Source organism: Sturnira hondurensis, unplaced genomic scaffold, assembly GCF_014824575.4.
Source record: "Sturnira hondurensis isolate 20B ecotype Veracruz unplaced genomic scaffold, ASM1482457v3 Scaffold0001120, whole genome shotgun sequence".
Taxonomy (NCBI): Eukaryota; Metazoa; Chordata; class Mammalia; order Chiroptera; family Phyllostomidae; genus Sturnira; species Sturnira hondurensis.
In genome coordinates, this window is record NW_028073751.1 from 6,353,670 (window position 1) to 6,368,554 (window position 14,885).

The following is a 14,885-nucleotide window of genomic DNA, read 5'->3' on the forward strand; positions in this document are numbered from 1 at the left end:
ACTATGAGCAATTCCAAGACAGAGTGTATGACTTATTTATCTCTGTACCCCAATCTAGTGTCTGGGTTAAGAGTGCAAGCTTTGGAGTCAGACTGTCTGCATTCAAATCCATTTTCTGTACATATGAGTAGGATCTCTTGGGCAAGCTCTTTAAGCCTTGCTTTCTTACTCTTTCTTTTTTCTCTTCTTTCTTTTCTTTTTCCTTTCTTCCTTCCTTCCTCCCTCCCTTTCTTTCTCTCCCTTCCTTAATTAACCTCAATTTGATTTGCACCTAAAAGTATCACACCAATAACATTTTTGGTTTATTGTGAAGAATAAAATAATGTTTAGCACAGTGACAGTCACAGGCAGTACCTATTATATTTATTACTAGTACTATTGATGAATCTCTTTCCTTACTCCAGCTCACCTGTCAAAAAAAGCCCTTTAAACTTATACTACTAAAGAGCACACATTTCTCCCTCCTTTCTCTTTGTCCCCTCTGCCCTCCCCTGCAGCATAGTAATTGATATCTTCCTCATCTTACTTTATTTTTCACACTTGTGCTTCTCATCATCTAACATCTCATATGCTTATTTGTTTATTGTCTAGAATGTAAGCTTTGTGAAAGTAGGGGTTTTGGCTATTTTGGGTTTGCTGTTGTATTCCTAAAATTTAGAGTGATTCTTGGCACACGATGAATGGATGGACACACACACACCCCTCAGTGCTCCTAAAGCATCCTCACTCTCTGATGTAGATGAGCCTCACTGATTGTCACTCAGTGCCATGCACTTAACATATACATTCCTTTACCTTGCCAAATGGTAATAGAGCAGCTTTTTCCTTTATTTCTCTTTCTTCCATGATTGGGGAAAGGAGGAAAAATATTTTCCAAAAGTGTCACAAACATTGAAATGATGAGAATTTCAATGTCAAAAGCACACCCTTCAGTAGTGTTATTGATAGAAATCATTGAGGGGTAAGTCCTTTTTTTGAGCAGTGAGAAAGGTGACCACTGGGAGAAGGGTAGATGAGTTTTCTATTGCCTTGTAGAAGTGGCTGCTATTGAAACACTTGTTTCTGTCATTTCTGCTAAAAAAAAACTTTCAGTAACCACTCATTGTTTACAGGTTTGATTTCAAGCTTCTCGGCAGCTCCCTCACTCTCTTCCTTCATGGTGCCTTTGGCTACAGTCAAACTTGTCCCAAGTTTCACCATTCACCATTCACCAGTCTTGTCCCAACTCCTACACACACACACACACACACACATTTTCAACTGATTTTTCCCTTCCTCACAGAAGCTTAGCTTTCATTTTTCTTGATCCCATTGTCCCTCGAGGTACAATTGTAACATTGTCTAGTTTCTCCCCCATTCCTCCACCTTGAACTGTGAAGACAGCCAGTCGAGTTCTTTCTCAGGTTCCTTCCTTTGTGGAGTGCTTGCCAGCCTCTTCCTATGTGGAGCTCTCTCCTGACTTACCTGTCAAGTTGTCTAGAGGGCTGGTGCTGCTTCCTTCTGTTTTTTCGATATATATCAAGCATTCAGCAAATGTGTTTGAGTAAGTCTCTGGGTATATATCTGCATACAGTTATTTTTCTAGTAGTACAAAAAGTGTTTAAGGCCTGTCTGATGATAATATGCTAAGTATAGAATATTTTTCTAATATGGTCAGTACAGGTGAATTTCTTTCTATTTTTTTAAAAGATTTACGAGACTGAACTGTTTTTTTTTAAAGATTTTATTTACTTATCTTTAGAGGGGAAGAGAAGGAAAGAAGGAGAGAAATATCAATGTATGGTTGCCTCTTGTGAGTTCCCTGCTGGGACTGGCCTGCAACACAGACATGTGCCCTGACTGGGAATCGAACCTCGATTGTGTGGTTCGCAGGCCCATGCTCAATCTACTGAGCTACACCAGCCAGGGCCAGGTGAATTTCTTTCACCATTCATTCTGTAGAAGGCAAAACCAATAACTAATGTGAACACAAAGTGTGGTTTATATTTCTTGAGCTCACAGTGAGACAGCGTCTGTGGGGGTGACTTTCCTCGCAAGTCCCCCCGTGTGCAATGGATGAAAGTAAACATGATAGAGACATGATATGATCTGCTTAGGGAGTGGAGGTAGCCAGTTTCCCAGAGGAAAAAGGCCATGAGCAGTGGCCAGTTTCTGGGGGGAAAAAGGCCTTGAGCCCCTTCCTTTATTGGGTTGTAATACACAGGAATACAGGGCACCAAGGATCAAACAGTAGATAGTCTGAGTCAGAGTATGTCAGGCAGAGAGTTTAGAGTTTCCTGCTTGAACCCTTAACATGTGAATGAAAGCACTCTTAGCAGAGCAGATTTCACAGGTTTATCAGGAAGTCTTTGTGATGCCAGATTTTTCCCCAGGACATGCTCCAGCAAGGCAAGGTGCTGCACCCCTCCCCATCAGGTATTCATGCTTTTGGGGATTAGAGCCAGGAAGAGCTTCTCCCAGAGGACATGGGGACTTGGGCTTTGTCAAAGGCGGGGGGTGAGAGTCCATTACTCGCCCTTTGTCGCAGCTCCCCGAGTCCTTCCATGAAGGCCTCCCACATGACTGAGTCTGGCTTAGGTTGCTCCCCACCTCGAGGGGTCTTACCCATCATTGACTTCTGACCAAGCTTTGGGGGCAGGGAGAGGAAACTAAGGCAGTGTTTGCTACCAGAGACAGGCTTTGTCTCCTGTGGCTGGCATTCCAGAGGTGGTCCTTTGCCCTTAGCCACAGGGGGTTGAGTTGCAAATTCCTGAAACCAGGCAGAGCAGTCCACAACCAGCGTCATTTTCTCAAAAGGCTTGGCAGGGCATATCCGGGTGGTAGATCAGGGAGGAAATTCATTGCTAACTTTGTTTTGAATCTTGGTGCTTAACAAGCAAAAAGAAACAGGCAATAAAACTGAGCCTTCCTTCCAGATCCTGCACACAGGAAGGAACAGGGCTGCTCTGCATAACTTCGTTCTTTTGCATCAAGTCCATGTAGGAGGCTGTGATAACACTGCCCTCTTCTGTTACTCTGCATTGTGAACACTGGGGCTTCCTCCTGTCTGGTTCGATGAACCCGGCATGAATTTCCAATTTCTAAAACATGCCTGCTTGAGGCAGAAAGAAAAGGAAATTATATATACAATGTGAGGCATGATTTTATTCTATCATGTTCTCCATTTTAACAGTTGACTTGGCCATTAAACTTTCTTATGAGGTATTCATTCAGTTGCATTGTAATTGGAGATCAGATTTCAGGAAGTGGATAAAGTCAAGGATCATAACAAATTAACCAATTTATTTATGTGTGTACTAAGGGGTTACTTAGTTTCTTCTAGTTACTAGAACTTCCCTTTGGTGTTAAAACATCACTCAGTGAGTTGGTGCATTGTGGCTTTTTTGTTTAGGACAGAACCTCTCAGATTAGGAGCAGGTTAAAGAGCTATGGATTGTGGTTCTTCACATATCAAAAGCCAGCACCACCTTCTGTCAATAGCACTGTCTTGTGTGATGACATCTCAGAACTTTTGATTGGCTTTGTTATTCTGTTTCCTGTTTCTTACAAAGTCCCTCTGTATGTATCTTTAAAGTATTTGAGGCCACATAGCCTAGCATTTAGAATCTATACAAAACAGGTTAGCCAATTAACATATCTGGGTGAAGGATGGCTCCTTTGAAGGGTGGACATCATTTGTGTTGAATGAACTGAGATGAAAAAGCTTGGAAGGAGGGAAAGCATTAGGAAATACATATAGAAGTACTGTCACCAGGACCTCCACAATGCACCCAAAATCCTCACCAATTTCTCATCATTTATCCTCCCTCAACCCTAGTCTGAGCCTCCAGCATCTATCTCTTGGATTCCAGTAATGCTCTGCCCCCTGATTGCCCTGCAACCAATCTTGCTGTCCTACAATTCATTCTCCCCACAGCAGCCAAAGTCAGCTTTGAAAAACAAGTAAACTGGATCACGTCACTTAACTTTAAATGTATTAATGACTTTCCACCCTGGTGCATGAGGCCCAACTCAGTGTGACCTCTGCTTCTGGGACCTTGGACCTGCACTCCTGCTTCTGCTCCCTGCACTCCAGCTCACTGACTCTCTTGGTTACTTGAAAAGCCAAGCAGAGTCTGACCTCAGACACTGGAGCGTTTATTCATCCTAGTCCACCTTCTTAAAACATTCTGTTCTCAGAACTTCACGTGGCTGGCTTCTTGCCTCAGCTCAAATATTCCTTCCTCAAAGAGTCCCAACCTGTCACATCTCATCTGCTCTTTGTCCCTCCCCTCCAGGCTCAGACATGCTTTTCATAGTACCTTGTTCTATTTTATTCATATTCCATGTCTGTTTTAAATTATTTGTTTACTTATTTGAAATCGGTATTTCTTGCCTAGAATGGAAGTAGCATGCAGGCAAGAACATGTTTACCTTGTTTGTCTCTGGGTCCCCAACATGGTAAATGCTCAGTAATTACTTACTGAATATACAAATCTGGGTAAAAGGTAATGAGCAAGAGCCAGACAAATAGAAATGGAAGAGAAGAGATAGCAGAAAGAATTATAATGGAGCTAAAGTGGATTAATTTGATTATTAGATATTAGGAGCCAATAGAAAGGGAGGATTCAAGTGATAGGTTTTCACTTAGACGGTAGAAAAGTGCCAGTGATACCATTAACTCAGAGAGAACTTAGTGGAATATAATGGATGGGAGTGGCAAATGGACAGTTGGCTTTGGACTTGAGTGACTTGAGTGTGAGATGCTGATAGGTCCATGTGAAAATGCCTAACAGATATGTAGAAATTGGCAAGAGGCCAAGGCCAAACATTTAGATTTGGAGTCATTTTCATAATGATGACAGTCCACTGAGACTGAGTCAGGCAAACAAGGGACAGCAGGTAGAGGGGCAAGAAGAGAGTTTTTTAAATGTACAGATTTTTGCCCAAATGTCGTTGTATACCAGAAACCATGCTGGAATAAATGACATCTAACACATGAGGAGCAAGAGCTAACGCTTCATGGGGGCAGAGATGATGACTTGACAAAGGGCAGTAGAGAGTGTGTCATGCAGACCAGGAATATTGTAACTCTGCCATATGGTTCCCTTTGACCTGCCAGTGCATCTCTCAGTGGGAAGCTCTGCATCTCAGAGGGAGTCTGTGTGACTTCTTTGGTTCTTTCCCCGCTAAATCTATTATGGGTCCAGAGTGAGGACCAGCTAAGGTTACTGATGAATTTCTACCCTCTGATCTAGGGAATAAATAATCTAAAATAGTTTGGCAAAAATACATTTAAAAAGCTACATTTCTTGAGCACTCACTACTGGCTTGGTGATGACCTAAGCATTCAACATGCATTTTCATGTTCAGTTCTCACAAAATTTCTATAAAGAACAACAATTATCACCTTCTTTGCAGATGAGGAACTATGGCTGGAAAAGTAACTCGACTTTCCCAGTTGGTAAATGATGGAGTTGGACTTCAGCCCCAGAACAGCTGATCCCAAAGCCTGCACTTTTCACCATGATGCCCTAATGCTTCCCTGCACAGGTAATAATCTAATCATTTTGAGGACTTAAATTTTGTTTCAGTGTTTCTCTGTATGTTTCTTTCCTTATCCATCTTAATGTTGTGGATATTATGTTAATAAATTGGACAAACTTTATTAGTAGAAATGGAAAGTGTCTACAATTACTCAGAAGGTTGTCCTTTTGTGCTGAACAAAATTAACTCTTGTTCTTTTATTAGAGCTTCTCTGTGTTACACAATTGCCTTAAAGAACTGCTATTATGTTCAGAAAGTCAGCCTCCCTAAACCCGCAGGATATCCTTAATTACAGGGCTCCGAGGGCATCGGAAATAGAAATAGTGTTTTAGATTCTCCTCTACGTCCACCCCCAGCATTAGATTACAGGAATACCCCGTTTATTGTGGGAACTTGTTTCTGGAAACTATCACATTAACTAAATTGGTGTTATAAGGATTATTACACCATGATACCTTGAAGATTTGCTACTGATGTCATACTCTGGCAATTGTCCTTATTTTTCTTCATGTCTTCTGAAGTCGTGATATGCCTCCTGTTAAGATTTCTTCTGTCTATTCTTCATACTGTTGTCCCTCAATTTTTCTGGGCTGCAGGGAGGCTTATGCTTTCCTTCTGTTGTCAAAGGATTTCTCCCAGGTGACAACAGTCTACCGGTGTGGGTTCCTTAGACCCTCTCCTTGGAGGCATCAGCAGCTACTGCAGGGAACATCGTTCACTGCCACCCAGAACCTTCCTTGATCTTTTGTAGAACTTCATCATTGTAACTTCTCAGCCCTCTTGAACGAGTTTCACTGGCACACAGATAATGGCAGAAAGAGGGACCTGGTAGAGTTACTAAATGATTGGGATGGGCCACTCAAAGGGCTCGGAGTCCTCTCTGGCTGAGGACCAAATATGGATTAGCTGCACAAACTAGTACTGCAATGGGCTTACAATTATGTACACCCATAAAATATTTCTGAGATTGAGAGAACTCTAATGAGTCAGCGCAGTTTGGGGCAGTTCTAAATGAACTCTAAATGAGTGCCTGACTTCATGTCGGGTTAAGTGTGTGGTGATACAGGATGGCACTTTCTTTAATCCTTCCATAATTTATTAATGGGCACTTTGTGCTAGGCATGATGTTCCTTAGGGTTTCCAATATGACTTCATTTTGGTTAGCTCCATGCTTCTCCCATAAAACTTTTCTACTTAACAGCAGTCCCCACCTCTGTGTACCACTCTCCTGTCTCCAGCTCAGACACAGAGTGAGTGCTTTCCTTTGCTTTGCTCTGTTGGATTATGGGTTTACTGGGGGTAAGTCTCATGTCTGACTAATTAGTGCATTCTCTATAGAGGCTAACATAGTTCTTTGTTCAAATAGATATGTAAATATCTGAGTAAATGAATGAAGATAAGACACAAGGAGCAGGAGAGGTGTTTTAAAGGAGCTCAAAGCTTCTTTTGTTGGGCTCCAGCAACTTGAGCTGTTAATGATAGGGGAAGGACCAAAGGCTGACCTGATGAGTCAGAGGCTCTGCAGGTAAACTTCGGGGAGGTGGGGGTTATTCCAGAGAAGCCCTGATGTTCTCCATGTGGACTTCATTGGTCACATTCACTGGGAAGTGACTTTTTTTTTTCCTTGTATTTATTGGCAAAAATGTCTCTGGGCAAAGTGGCAATAAAAATTTAGAGTGCATTTGATTACTCTCTGTGCACATAAGAAATCCATCTCTTCTCCATCCCTAGCCCATTTATCTAATTGTGAATCTTAATTTATGATTTTATTTAATCCTATTGAGGGGTAATCTTAGCTTCTGTGTCCAGTATAATGGCACTTTAACACAATAGATGTATGTAACTGCTCTCAAAATCTCATTTAAGTATATGAAAAATTTAAGGGGCTGGTCAAGAGACACCAGATTGAGTCCAGTTTCTATCAGATACATAAATCTTTTGGGGTCCCACCCATTTGTTCATAGGCATGGTTTTTCCTGATGAGTGGCAATCAGATTGACCACATTGTATATCAGGAAGATATACAACACTGGGTGCATTTCAAACAATTGCCTGATATCCTTTGACAGCCACTGGAACCACACATTGCAAGCGAGTCTATCATTTTGAGAGATCTTAGGGCAACTGTGAGCTGTGCTTGGGGCTCAGATCATTGTCTATAAAAGTAACATGCAATTTCCTTGGCAGAAGGTGTGCAAATGTGCATTGTACAGCAACAGAGTGATGTTTCCCAAGTCACATTTCAATTGTGTGCTTTGGTCCCTTAAATTTTGTGTCCAGTATGTGTGTCTGTATAGATTAGTCATTACCCAGCTTTCCAACCCCCACCCCACTCCACACACACTTTTGGAAAGGACGCAGAGTGACTGATGCCTAAAATGGATAGATTAGGATTGCCTGGTAAGACAATTTTTAAGTAAATCATATTTTTCAGCATTTCAACACTTTTTAAAAACCTAGGATTATTGTTGTAAGGGAGCCTTATCTCAAAAGCAGTTAGTTTGTTTCTAAAGGCTTCTAAATTCTGGAACATAAAACACATAAATTATATTACTTATTCTTTTGGATTCATGAAAGGCCAATTCTGTAATGCTGTGATTACAAACTTTTTTTTCATCTTTGGAATCATTTTCCTATTTAGACCAACATTTCAGGCATAAAGAAAATTAGATGAGCCACATGAAATGAGACTCTTGCTATATCCTGTTAAAATTTCTGGATACCATTGTCCCAACTGATAGGTCATCCATCCATCTGTCCACCCATTCATTCATTCACTTGTTTGTTCTAACAAATTCTTGCAGAGTACTTTTTCTGTGCCAGGCACTGAACTAGGACTAGGGATATAGAATGATCTATGACAGTAATATGTTGTTGCTCCTGGTTCTGTGTGATGTCAAATCCAAATATTGGGGGCTTATTTAGGACAGTTAATAAAAAGAACTTTATTGCTGGATAAGTTTCATGTAGTTATAAGGGGGCTTTGAGATTAGGCAAGCTGGGTGTGACCTGTTGTTAATTACTTAACGTTTTGGAGGACTTTTTATTCTCCCTACAATGCCAATAATTGAGGATTACTGTGGGAATTAAAAGAGATAATGTATTTGAAAATGTCTGGCAGAATTATTTGTTAATTTCATTAATTTGTTTGGCCACAGATGCAGTCAGGGCGTTTTGAGGTATTAGTGTCAGTGAAATTTTGAAACTGGACACTTTTTGCTTCCTTACTCTTCTAAGGATGTTTCTTTTAAGGATCTTTCATTTTCCCATTCTGGTTAGACTTCATACTGGGCACTTGAATGACCTCAGCTGTGGTGAGTTACAAAAGGCTGGGTTTTGCAGTCAGCTCTGGGATGTGACCAAGTGAAAATGTCCCGGCTCACAAGGAGAACTCCATGTTCTGAGAAATAAACTGAAATTAACTACCATGTATTCTCAACTGACAGCACGCTCTGACATGACCCTGTCAGCTTCTTACATATCATTTTCTTGGACCATTCTGAGAATATTCTCTTGTTCCTGCAATTCAACTCAACAAAACATTTATCAAGCACTTCCCAGATGCCAGAATGCATGATACCTTGGATACCAAAATGAATGAAAAACAATTGCTGCTCCATGGATGTTTTGAAAATAACTCAAAAGGCAAAGGAAAAGGTGTCTGAATGCCAAGTGGTATTCAGAGAATATCTGAAATTCCCAACTTTGACTTCTCAAGTCTTCTGGTAGAATAGTTCAATTTTGTTCCTTGAGCTAAATCTTTACATTTTTCATATGGTCTTTGTCCTTCTGTCTACCTGCTCTTCCCCATGTGCAGATGCCACTGGTAAGATTCATTTCAACCTACAAGTGTGGGTTTGGATTTAGTTGTGAAAAATGCAACCACTACACCACAGTGACTGTGCTGAATCACTGTAAAATGATGGGAGATATTTTTAATAAGTCAGCTTGTTCATTCACTTTCCTCCATTTATTTTTGAAAGGTATAGCTAATGTTTAAGGCAGGAAAATGAGCTAATTATCTATCTCCAAGGACAACTGTGCTCAGAGTTCCCAGTATCCCTTTCCTTTCTTCTATTCCCCTCCCAGCAAGGAGAAGCAGACTTTCAGAAAAAGGATTAGTCTCATCACCAGCATGAAGGAGTAATATGGTGCCCTCCCACCCACTCATTCACAAACACCCATGGGGTGTGGACAGAAAGCAGGGGAAGAGGGACAGCGGAGGTGATCGAGCCAAGCATAAATATAACCACATTGCCCATTACTTATTGAACATTGCTGTGGGCCAAGCACTTTCAGAGCATTATCCCTACCCCTCACACCAGTCCTGCATAGTGCGTATTCCTACTTCGAATAATATGTACGCAGAGAGACAATCCTCACAGGGAAAAAGTGGTCAGCTTGTCATCCCATAGGTGGTAGGTACCTCTTTCAAACCCTGCTCTGCCTGATTCTAAAACCTGCTCCTTTTCATTATAACCCAGATTTTTCAACTCTATTTCCTGCAAGTTGCTCCTGAAGGTTCAATAAATTCCACTTATACATGCATAAAACTATTGAGAAAAAAATAAAAATGTACTCTAGAGACCACTGATATCTTATTGCAATTTTTGACTGATGGTTTTTTACGTAAGTGTTTTTGAAATTAACACCTTAGCTTATTCTGCTTTGATACTGCTTGCATATTTTGGAATGACAACAGAGATGCCATTTGAAAAATGGGGTTCCTAGGTGGGAGGTAAAAGGTGACAGTTACTGGTCTACAAGTTAAATTCCTTCTTTACCAAGAGGTATATTACATACTACCTAGTGAACTTAGTAAGAACTATGCCGACATGTGCAGTGCACTGTCTGAACCAGCATCAAATGGCATACAATGCCACACAGCACAGCATGTGCATTTGCTGGAACCAGCTGTTTGATAAATGGGCAACCGATTCCACTTTTTTCTAATTGGCCAATCCTTTGTAAGAAATAGAGTCTGTATTCCTGTTGCTTAGGTTTCATACCAATGAGGATCATAATTTTTTTGTCCTTGTTTGTTCTATTACAGTTGTCCCAAAATTTCCCCCTTTGCCCTCCTCCGTCCAGCACCCCCCTTCTCCCACAGTCCATCTATACATTGTTGTCCAATTTCAACACACATACAGGGTGAGGCAAAAGTAGGTTTATAGTTGTGAGTTCATGAAACAGAGTTTATTCTTGGATTATTATGTACAAATTATTGTACCATTTTCCATGTGAACAACTGTAAACCAAATTTTGCCTCACCCTGTGTGTGCGAGTTGGTTTTATTTACCTTCATGGCCAAATTGTACACTCCTGACTTGGACCACTTGTTCCAGAAAAGTCTCCTTTGTTTTGAAGAGAAACCTAAAAGGTGGCCACACATGTGTGCCTACTACAGAAATGTGTATATTTCCTACACACACACATACACACACACACACACAACACCTTAGGCCCTGTTAAGTAGTCAACAATGTCACCTTCATGCCTGAAGAGCCAAACTTCTTTTTAGATCAGCATAAAAAACATACAGAAACTCAGCTCTCCAGATGACAGTTCACATGGAAGAACTTGATTCTGCAGACTTCCATGCAGAGGAGCTGCAGTGATGCAAACAGCTTCAGGTACTACTCTTGTTTTAGGAGAGTTCAAGAATATTTTCAGGGAGGGTCTATAAGAGAAGTGATTACTATTACCTCAGACTTTTAGGTGGATCTGAGGCTGCAGTGGATGATCCCAAAAGGTATCTCTCCTCTTTCAACTTTAAGATTACACAAGTCTAATTCAAATTCTTCCTCGGAAGGTTTTGTGTAACAAGGGAGAGCGCTATTTGCTGCTTTCTTTTCTGTTTCTTACCTAACAAATTACTTTCTAGTATGTCTCTGAAGATTTGACAGTTGTATTTTATCTTTATTTTGCCATCAGTCACAGTATCTTTATAAGGGGAGACAAGTTCATTGTATAGATGTAGAAGCAGAGGTCACTTGAAGCCAAGTGGTTTGTCCAATCGTGAGTGACCTATGTAGGGCCAGTAGCTGAAAACAGCAGTAGGTGTCTTTCTGCAAATAAGAGGCAGTGCATCTTTGGACACCTTCAGTAACTTCTACATGCCTTCACTTGAATCTACTTGTACCGCTGCTTCTACTGCTGTCATGAATACTACTGGCCTTTACTAACCATTCACGTAGAGGCAGGGAATGTGCCAGGGGGTCTTACATACATCACAGTATTTAATCTGTCCAACACACCTGGGAGTCAGATCTTATGGCTTCCATTTTACCCTGCCCAGAGACATTGAGTCTCCTGTCAGTGTTACACAGCCAGCCAGGCAGCTGGAAGAGGAGTAATGACTGTTGAGAGAGCTTGAGGCCACACCTTCCATCTCCAGTAGCTATTATGATAATACAGGAATCCTTGGAGCACATAATACAATGAGTGTACAGCATCTTAGAATGAATTAGTTTATGAGATCAATTTCTTCCCTCCCTGATAACAAAGACAGTCAGCAGAAAAGCTGTCTCTGCTCAAGGGAAGAGGAGTCTTAAAGATGGGTTGGGGGTGAGAATGTGGGAAGTGATCTCATTGTTCCAAAATTAAAATTGTCCTTTTGAGAATGTACTCTTCCGCATTCAGCTATGGGGGAGTGTGACGGTGGGGAACAGGAAACAGGCTAGGACACATTTTAGGATTTCCACAATTTACCCATGGTGTGTCTTGATGTGCTATGTAGGCTTGACTATTACTAAGCACAGGACAGAACATTCTTCTTTGGTCTGCCCTTAAAAGAAATCTGTTGCTATATGTTTAGCCTTTGGGCCAGTGTGGCATCCCACAATGTTTCAGTGGAGAGCCTGCAGAAGAGATCATAACACTGGCAGTGTTATCTGCTGACACAAAGGACAGGAATACACTTACAGCCTAGACTTGGCTTCTTGCCTCTTGTTAAGGCACCCAGCAGCTGGGCTTACTGACAACCTCCCTGAGACATGCTTGCTTACTCCAGCACTATTAGAATCTCTCCATGTGTTATACTGCTTTGTTTCCTTCAAGGCTATTATCTTTTTAATCTCAGTTCTCATTCGTTTACCTCCTTGATACTAAAGGACCAAGAAAGAGTACAGAGCAGAAGATGTTAACCAATCTTGAACCAAACCCCTGATCTCTCAAAAAGGTGGGAGAGAGGCATTCTCCAGACATTCTCCATTTTTTGAGGCTTCAGGCAGATTAAAAATTAAGTACGCCTAAAGGGGGCTAGCAATAACAGTTGCTTATTTTTACACACTTTACTGAAATAAACAAACATTTTAGCACAAAATAAAATAAAGCAATTCTGTGCAAAGAATAGGATATTTACAGTAGTTATTAAAATATGAATTCAGGTTGTGTGGTCCAACCAGGGGTCACAAGGTGAAGTTTATCTAGTGAATGTTTTATTTTCCCAGTCCTCAGAGAGTGTCTCAGAGAGCGTATGTGTAATCTCATTTCAAAGAGAAAGCTCACAGTCAAAATTTGCAGATTGCTGAAAATGTGAGTTCCTGATTCCTCTCTTTACAGCTCTTCCCAAGACTCTGCCCCAGACATGGGATGCAAACTTTTATGCTTGTGTTCATTTTCTAGATTTCAAAAGCATCTCTGAGCCGCCATTCTTCAAAAATGGTTAAGATCTAGTCTAAAAAATTAGCATAACCCATGAAACCCAGATCAACGATCAGAGCTCCTCATTTTTGAATTTCAGAGTACTCTTTTTTATTGCAAAAATTTTTAGCTGTGCAATCTGACTTAATATTAAAGTATTTTTTAAAAATATTTTATTTATCTTTAGAGGGGAAGGGAAGGAGAGAGGAAGAGAAACATCAATGTATGGTTGCTTCTCATGCATCCCCTGCTGGGAACTGGCCCCTGCCGGGAACTGGCCTGCAACCCAGGAATGTGCCCTGATTGATATTAAAGTATTTTTAAATGACTCACTCTTTTTTGTTCTCAAATGTGTAGTAATCTTAATTCTTTTCTTTTTTTACTGTTGCCTCTCCTCTATCCCTATTCTAGGATATATACATTAAAAAGAGGACATTGATCATACTGATCAAGCAATGGTCTCAACTTCACCCTGCTGTGCCACGACTGTGTGACTCTGTGCAAATGCTTTCTCTCTCTGGTCCTCAGTTTCGCTAACATAAGATGGCGATTTCCATTCCTCAAGTTCCTTTTAATCTAAAAGGCTATGGTTTTTCTTACTCCCAGCTTTCACTTCCTCCAAAACTGTATCTAGAATTTTAATATCCAGTCTCCAAAGCTCTTGTCATGGTACACTGGCTGGCCTACTCTGCCAGAAATAAAACATTTGTTTACTTTTAACTACAACCAAACCCAATACTTAATAGCATGGATTCAGACTTATTTTTCCCTTGACCTGATGGAAACTAAATGTTTATTTTGTTATCAAGGTGAACGGAGTGTATCCTGTATTTCTCAAGTCAGTGCAAAAACTTTAAAGTCAAGAAAAAAGCTAACTTTTGGCCCAGCTAAACTGCCAGAGACAGATCCGCACTGCCAGGTTAGGGACAGTAGATGGCGATATGGGTGCATCAAATAATAAACATTTCCTTGATTGGTCCTTGATTAATGCCAATCATTGACATTAATATCCCAAAGATTGAGGCCAGAACAGGTAATAGGGTTAAAAAAACAAAGGCAGATGTAATCAGATGTTAAGAGTGCTAGCTAACACTCTGAGTGTGTTTGGCAACCTGATAGTGACTGAAAGAAAAGGTTGTTAAACTAGAAATTAATTCATCCGGCTGCTGCATCTGTATTTGAGCTGAGTCTTCAGATGAGAGTTGGCAACAAACACATGTATCCCATAAAAGTATCTAATTCATACTTTCCTACTCATTTTTGGTGTTTATATTTTTTAAATAGCAATTTTTGGAGATGGAGTGTGGCTCACATATATTATTCATAGATGAAGTGCTGTGTTCTTACTGAGAATGGGAGTCCGAAAACGCTAGGGTTTTAAAGGGGAAATGGCTGACTTACTGTAAGCTGTTGGCTGGGCCATTTGTTGTTGACTGGCAGGATCAACTGGAAGCACTTTGTTAGTGGATTAGGTTGTCCTAGAAATGCCTTCCTGAAACTCTAATGATGCACTTAAGGGAGTCCTCTGGGACAGGAGTAAACTCTTAGCAGGCGTCTTCCACCAGAGACCTCTGAAGCTGAGTGGGGAGGGTAGGTGTGGGGGCACACCCAAGAAGATGCTCAGTGAAGAAACGGCCCCAGAGGAAGATTGCAGGTTACAATTTCTAACAGGTAGGTTAAGACAATGACTTAGTGGTGCAAACTGTGAGCTTTCT